Consider the following 8,394-nt stretch of genomic DNA (forward strand, 5'->3'; position numbering starts at 1 on the left):
ATTAAAAATGGGTTTTTTTTTATTTGGGTCTGGCATGTTGCTCAGTCTGTTTCTAGGTCGGGTTTGCGGCACATACAAAGCCAGCGTGTTTTTGTTACTGCGGAACACTTTCAGATTGAAAATGACGATCCACAACAATGGTGCCAAAAAAATTAAGGGCAGTTTCAGCACTGGGTGTTATCTGCCTGGAAAAGACTCCAGAAAGGCAGACTGTCGCCACAGGCTGCTGAATAAATGCTGATAAAAAGGACAAAATATGACGTGTTTGTTATGGGTGGTGGCTTTTGCAGAATGTATCCCCATGCGGACAGTGGTTGCTGTAATCCCCTTCCTATTTGAATGAAGTGTCTGTTTTCTGTGATATCATCTGACTCCTGTAGTCATAACAGAGCCAGTGGAATCTGAATTGCTAAACCCTCTTGTCTCTCTAACGTTGGAAATGTCAAAGAGTGGCAGAACTGGAGCTCGAGATGCGGACGCTGTGGGACAGTGCGGCTCATGGGTAAACTGCAGACTGGAGCAGCATCCTCTTTGTGGGAAGGGCAGCAAAGCAAGGTGCTGTCCCCGGAGCAAAACAGGGATTGAATTGGGACTGAGCGTTCCTGCTTGTGTAACCCACACACCTACGGGGTGTGGGGTTCTGTCCCGTGGAGGGGCACGGAGACCACTCACAGAGAGAGAGAATGAATTTGCTCTACAGTCTTAACTGAGAGCCAGCTGGCATTTAGCTCAAGCTGTAGAGGCTCATGCACTGAGCTTCGCAGGTTCGGTTCTGCCTGTCGGCGTTACGCTTCTGCCTCTGCGCAGTGGGGCCAGTAAACTGCTCCACCCGTTTTCCCACCCAAATTACTGTTTCCTCAGCATTGGCTGTGATATTGGGCTGTGTCTAGACTACATGGCTCCGTCGATGGAGCCATGTAGATTAGGATTATAGGCAAAGGCAAATGAAGCCGTGATTTAAATGATCGCAGCTTCATTTACATTTACATGGCTGCCGCGCTGAGCTGACAAACAGCTGATCAGCTGTTTATCGGCTCAGCGCGCTAGTCTGGATGCTCCCCTGCCGACATCAAAGCCCTTTGTCGGCAGCCCCATTATTCCTCGTGGGATGAGGTTTACCGGGGCTGCCGACAAAGGGCTTTGATGTCGGCAGGGGAGTGTACAGACTAGCGCGCTGAGAGGACAAACAGCTGATCAGCTGTTTGTCGGCTCAGCGCGGCAGCCATGTAAATGTAAATGAAGCCGCGATCATTTAAATCACGGCTTCATTTGCCTTTGCCAAAACAACAAATCTACATGGCTCCGTCGACGGAGCTATGTAGTTTAGACATACCCTTGGAGAGTTGTTGTATGGAGAACAAGTGCAGCTCACCCCTCTGCATGAGTACAGGCAAAGGACCTGATCTAGCGCCACGCTGCTCTGGCTAACCATGAATTTCCTGCACCATATCGCTGTCCTTCTCGCATGCTGCCTCCTTCGGGTGAACTCTGCTATCAGGCCCACAGCAAATGCCATTGTCATGTTCATTCCATTGCCATGTGTGAGGCACAAGGATAATGCCCCGCCATATCAACCCCAAGTGTATTGCCTGCTCAGCCCCGGCCATGTGTGGGAGGCAGTATGTCCTAGTGGGTAAAGCACCGGCACAGAATTCAGGCAGCCCCTCCTGCCCGTTGTCCTGCCTACTTAGTTTGTAAGCACAGAAAATAATTGCCAATGTCACAGCGTGTTGCTCTCACGGCTAGCAGTGTATTTCCTGAGCAGCGCTTCTGTTTTTATGCCACAAAACACAGAGCCCTAACCCGACCTGGTACTCATGCCTTTGTGAAATGAGGGCTGGACCAACGTTCCTTCTAATCTTTTCCATTCATGTGCGGAATAAATGTTCTGTTCACTGATGCATGTGTGAGTGTGCACCACCCGTAGAAACACAAAACCTAGCTGGGGATGCCCTGGGAGGTTGGAGTGATAGTAGTTCCCTACCTGACTGGGATGTTGTGAGAATCAGTGTTTTAAAGACCCTCTAATGAAGGGGCCTCGCTAGACCGCAAGGGTCGGACGGTTCAGTTGGGAGAGGGCTGGGTAATGACAGGGGTGGAGCTTTGGATGCTTAACTGAAGTTTGATTCTGCAAAATTCAGAAGGGCATCTTGTGGGCATGGGCCTGGGGCATATTGGCACCTCCCCTTCCGGTAGCTCAGTGTTTGGAGGTAGCTCCCGAGGAAGTGAGAGAAAGCGATTTGTGAAACCTTCAAAAAAGGTTGGTTTGGTTCAGATCAGACTATCCCTGCCCTGTTTGCTCATCTCCCATCAGAACTGCCTGGTGTGCAAAACTCAGCTCCGTGTGACGCGGTGCAGCCTAAAAGCAGGCAGGACTGACTTCCCTGTGATTCTGACAAGTCCTATTTTAGAGTTCTGTATTGCTGCCCATCACCATCTGTGCACCTTCTCCAGAGCATCAATAAGGCCCGGACCAAGGGAATGGTGGAACAGAGTCCCAAGTGAACTCTGGGAGCTCCAGTTCTTCCCTCTTCTCAGGGCATAGAAAAGCTCCACTTAGGTTTGATTTCTCTTGTTCTTACGATGCTTCCTCGCCGTGTCTGCGCTGAGGGGTGTGCACTGAGCAGCTGCAATGTTGTTTTTCATTTTCTACACCTCCAGGAACTCCCAACGGGGCTACCCCTGTAGGCACGTTTCCACATTTCCAAGTGCCCCTTGCAACTGACAGAAGCGCTAAGAACCACCCAACTTCATATATCATCTGGAGCGCATCAGAGGAGTTTCAGAGTAACACACAGGAACGTTTGATGCAGGCTCTTAAAAATTCTACGAGTTCTGCAGCATTTGTTACACTCACTGTCTGCTGTGGTATTTTGCTATGCTCTGGCTTTCCCATGGATTTCATTTACAGAAGGGCCTGAAGCAGAAACTGATTTTTGAGGACTGCAGTTATTTCTGCCTCTGGGCATTGAGGTCCCATTTGATGCTAGCAGAAAATAACGTGAGCCAAGCTGCAAATTTGGCCTCTTTAAAACCAGCCTGAGTTATCCATGTGGGTTACAATCTCTCCTTTTGGACAATCCCAAAGAAGCGTACATACTAATCAAACTTGTCTAGTAAGGGTTTCAAATAGTATAGTCTAGTATTTCCAATTGTCTAGTATTTCAAGGGAGGAGGATGGAGAGTGCTTTAAGGTAGCCACTCATGATGTGTGATTGTTCATCTCTTGCTGAAAAATGAAATTACACGATGAGACCCGGGAGTTAAGAAGAGTATTTGACTGTCCTATAAGAGCTTTCAAGTCAAAGACATTTGAGGGGACAGCAGGACAGACAATAACCACATTCTTAGCTAAGTGCTGGCTGCAGATTGGAGTCTCTGTTGTTTTTCTTATTCTGCCCACAGCTATGTTTTGAATAGGGACTGAAGATTTTGCAGCACTAAGAAATGTTTTTCCTGTGGGAAAGAAAGAAAGAAAGAAAGAAAGAAAGAAAGAAAGAAAGAAAGAAAGAAAGAAAGAAAGAAAGAAAGAAAGAAAGAAAGAAAGAAAGAAAGAAAGAAAGAAAGAAAATTGGGGAGAGAATGGAGAAAGCCAACGCAGAGGAGTAGGCATGATAGCCACAAAGCTGCAGAAAGGAAGATAGCAGGACGTCTATTAAGGCAAAGCATCTTTCCCTGCTGCCGATGGGGTTGCAACATGTCCATTGCTGCCAGGCTCTGTGGCTGTAGCGCCTAAAAGACTGGGCACGTTGAAATGCCCTGGAAACTATGGGTTAGCCTCGCTCCCCTTAGGGATGTAAAATCCTGATTAATCAGTTAACCGGTTAAACCTCAGATTGTGGGCCTTGGTGGAGGGCTGTTGCCTGGATACCAGTTAACCGGTTACCCATTCACATCCCTACTCCCCACCCACTCGGAGGATGGGCTCGGAAAGGCTAGGAAACTCCTCAAAGTTTGTCTTGTCGAGTTTCCATTAACTCTACTCCATACTCAGTAGCTTGTTTTCCTGCTGGCCTGGGCACCAGGGTAACAGAGGAGACCATGGGTGAGGCCTCCTACCCAGCACTGACAAATGCCCTGGATCTGCAGAGAAAACACTTGCTCTCCTCTTAGCGCCTCTTTGCGCCCTATGTTAGGCCAGTGAGCAAGCCACTGACATCTGCCCAAGCCTGACCCAAGAGGAGGGCTCCCCTCCACTGTGGGGAGGCTGAACTAATACTCCGGGAAGCAATAGCTTTTGAACTTGGCAGCCTCAGAACTGAACTGGGTAGGGTCATCGGAATGCTGTGACCATGAGTTTATGTCATTGTGTTCGGAGACCAGACCCCCTCAGAAAACACTTCACTGGAAGGGAAAACCAGAACAAGCAAAGATACCTCCCAGGTTATAGCCTCCACTTGATGGGACAGTAACGGTAACACTCCTTTTGCCCGCCTTCTAACCTTCCCATCATTATCTGCAGGATCAGACCACTTTACATTCATTTTCTATGCAAATTTTAAGCCAAATCTGTCAATCCTTGTAGCAAAATTCCCAATGAAGTCATTGGAAACCTCACAGCTTTAGCTGCAGGAACTGTTCAGTAAGACCAAAGCATTATGACAGTGGATACAGACATGAATATATAACTTGAGTGATGTCATGCAAACACACCAGCTGAACCAAAAAACAGAACTTGGAATCTTTCAGGCTTCCAATGAAGTTTCCTAGGCTCTGGTTTCCCAAAGCAATGTCTTCTGGCCTTACCATGCCCATAGAGAATAAGACAGAGAATATCTTATTGGCGCTGTATAAATCTTTGGTACGCCCACATCTTGAATACTGTGTACAGCTGTGGCCGCCTCCTCTCAAAAATATATATCTTAGCATAGGAAAAAGTTCTGAAAAGGGAAAGAAAACTAATTAGGCATTTGGAACAGTTGTCAGATGAAGAGAGATTTAAAAGATTGGGACTTTTAGCTTAGAAAAGAGGAGACTGAGTAGGGATATGACAGAGGTCTATAAAATGATGACTGGTTTCACTTTGGAGAAAGTGAATAAAGGAAAGTTATTTACTTGTTCCCATAACATAAGAAGGGGGTCATCAAATGAAATGAATAGGTAGCAGGTATAAGGCAAACAAAAGGAAGTATTTCTTCACATAATCAATCTGTGGAACTACTTGCCAGAGGATGTTGTGAAGACCAAGACTTTAACAGGGTTCAAAAAAGAACTAAATAAATTCATGGGGCACATCTACACAGCAGGGCAAAAGTCGAATTAAGATACGCAACTTCAGCTACATCAATGGTGTAGCTGAAGTTGAAATAGCTAAATTTGGCTTTTGGCACTGTCTACACAGCAGGAAGTCGAAGGAAGAGCACTTTTCCTTCAACTTCCCTTACTCTTTGGCTACGTCTAGACTGGCAGGATTTTCCGGAAATGCTTTTAACGGAAAAGTTTTCCGTTAAAAGCATTTTCGGAAAAGAGCGTCTAAATTGGCACATACGCTTTTCCGCAAAAGCACTTTTTGCGGAAAAGCGTCTGTGCCAATCTAGATGCGCTTTTGCGCAAAAAAGCCCCGATCGCCGTTTTCGCGATCGGGGCTTTTTTGCGCAAAACAAATCTGAGCTGTCTACACTGGCCCTTTTGCGCAAAAGTTTTGCGCAAAAGGGACTTTTGCCCGAACAGGAGCAGCATAGTATTTCCGCAAAAAGCACTGATTTCTTACAGTAGGAAGTCAGTGCTTTTGCGGAAATTCAAGCGGCCAGTGTAGACAGCTGGCAGGTTTTTCCCGAAAAGCAGCTGATTTTCCGGAAAAACTTGCCAGTCTAGACACAGCCTTTGTGAAATGAGGGTTATAGGAGTCAGAGTAAGAAGTCCTCCATCTCCATATTATTTCTAAATAATGGCTTGCTATGAAGACATGCACTTTGTTATTTCAGAATAACGTCAGTTATTCTGATATAACGCTGCTGTGTAGACGTACCATGGAGGTTCAGTCCATCAATGCTTATTAGTCAGGATGGATAGAAATGGTGTTCCTAGTCTGTGTTTGTCAGAGGCTGGGAACGGGTAACAAGGGTGGATCACACCATGCCAACTAAGAGTATGTTCTTTTCTTTTCTTTTCTTTTCTTTTCTTTTCTTTTCTTTTCTTTTCTTTTCTTTTCTTTTCTGTTCAATTTTCTGTTTTTAATAGTGAGTAGTACATGTTCAAGCAGCCCAGCTTGTATAAATAATGAGCCTTAGACATCTAGAAACCATCATTCTTCAACTAGCTTCACCTACGTATAAAAGTTTGAAGCTAATAAATACATCAGAAGGTCCTTACCCTATTCTGTATTAGTAGGAGATCTGTATTCCTTCATTCCTTCAGGCATGCACGCCTATAATGCATACCTTCTATAGTCATCTATTGTTAAGTGCTGCAGAAGTCAAATAGTCGGGTGGTTAAGGCACTGGATTTGGACTCAGGATACCTCGGTTCAATTTTTGCTTCTGATTTGGTCTTCCTGGGGAACCTTCTGCAAGTCACTGGCATGGTGCAGAAGATGGAAGTTCGGTTTCCTGAAGAATTTCAAGATTTCTAAATTTGGTTTGGTTCCAAACTGGAATGCCCAAAGAACCTCCACATTTTGAAATTCCTCACAGGACAAAAGGCCAGGCCATGGGATGACTAAAACATTTGCTTTCTATTCTGACTTTTTTTACGTTTTGTTAATACAACATAGCACAAAAGCTAAAAAGTTCCAAAACGAAGTAATTTCAAAATGAAAAATCAAAATGTTCCATTCAAAAAATGTCAAAACTGGATGTTTCAGCAGTGTCAGAACTCCCTCCCTCCCTACTCCTCCTCCTCCCCACTCCTCCCTCCCCCCGGCTCTCTTCCTAGACAAAAATCTGGCAAAAGCTACCCGGTTTCGCAAGACTTCTTGATTTCGAAGGAAACACACGTTCTGAAGGAATGGGATTCTGTTGAAATTTTCCCAGCCAGCTCAACAAGTCACTGGCTCTGGCTGTGATTCAATTCCTTGTTTGTCAAAGGGTGATAATAATTCTTGTCTCCTAGCCTTTGTCTGTTCTGTCCCTTGAGGTTGTAAACTCTGAGGTAGGGACTGTTCCTTGCCACATGGAAGTACAACACTCAGTCCAATGGGGCTTGATCTCAATGCAGTCCTCCAGGAACTACCTCAATACAAATAATATCACATCAAAATACAAAGGTTTTTAAAATGTAAATGTTAATCTTTCCGACTATTTTTCAAATCACTTCTTATCCCTTCTTAATTCGGTTCAAAGCCTTTTAAAAAATACTGAAGTTATAAAATCTAGACAATTACTAGGTTCTTTTTCTTACAAGAAGATTTACCCAGCATTGTTCGGGTCATTAACGAAACTGAGTTTTGTTTTTCTTCATTTACATCATTGCTCTGGGGTGGGGTTGAGAGGAGGGTTCAGGATGCAGGCTGCCCTGGGGAGAGAAAACAACCCCAGCTCTCTCTCACCACAGCAGCTTGAGGCCAGGTGAAAAGCCCCTCTCCATGGCAACTACAGCTCAGCGGGCACAGTCAGGTGAGAGGTGCATGCTCCCCAGCTGGGAGGACAGACAAACACACAGACAGACACACAAACAGGCAAACTCTCTGAAGTATACAGTAGATAGCTGTCCCTTTCTCCTCTGTTGCCCCAATGGGGTTATAGCTGTCCCGGTCCCTATTTCTGGCCTCTTGCTGCCCCCCTGTGGTCATTCTGCAGTATAACTGTCCCTTCTGCCAGATCCCTCCCTTTCCATTTTATGAGAAACAATCACATTCCAAGCACATCCCATTGTCCTGGCACAACCAAACCTGCCTTTGCTCTAAGTTAGGATAAAAGGGAGCTGCATCCCAAATTTGGTGCTCCTGGCTCTTACCGATTAGGAGGAGTTCTTGAACAGGCAGGCTCACAGATGGACAGACAGACAGGTGGACATTTCTAAAATAGATAGCAAGAAGATCAAAAGAATAAAATAAAATGATCCCTCCATGCAGGCATTGACCTCAGTTTTTCCTTACACTGGTGTGCTGGCCACTGCAAGTCTCTGCCTCCTCTTTCCCTCCCGTAATCCAGATGCACCCTGGCTCTCTCTGGCTGACTCATTCCTCTGTCTCTTCTACGGCTTAGAGTTTGACCTTGCACAGTACCTGTGGGTGGAATAAAAAAAGGATCAATTTTAGGCAACTGGCAAACTTGCACTGCCTTCTAACACTTTATCCAGCTTTTATTTGGAGACCTGTGTGATAAACTGAAGAGTATCTCACAAGCGCGTTTGCCCTTCTGAGAGGCCAAAAATGCAGGGAAATAGCACACCACAATTAATGACTAAAAATCCTTTAATAACCAACATTATTATAAATTATATCCCCATTATGAA

General features: G+C 45.4%; 1 long non-coding RNA gene across 1 annotated transcript; it reads right to left on the bottom strand.

The window, feature by feature from the left end:
• Positions 1-1,335: 1,335 nt before the first annotated feature.
• Positions 1,336-8,111, bottom strand: LOC142818287 (uncharacterized). The gene is made up of 3 exons (XR_016350678.1): positions 8,020-8,111; positions 6,313-6,548; positions 1,336-4,880 (listed from the first exon to the last, which is right to left on the bottom strand). It is a non-coding gene; the product is annotated as an uncharacterized LOC142818287 (long non-coding RNA).
• Positions 8,112-8,394: the final 283 nt, after the last annotated feature.

Source organism: Pelodiscus sinensis, chromosome 14 (genome assembly GCF_052426305.1).
Source record: "Pelodiscus sinensis isolate ZL-2025 chromosome 14, ASM5242630v1, whole genome shotgun sequence".
NCBI classification, from domain to species: Eukaryota; Metazoa; Chordata; order Testudines; family Trionychidae; genus Pelodiscus; species Pelodiscus sinensis.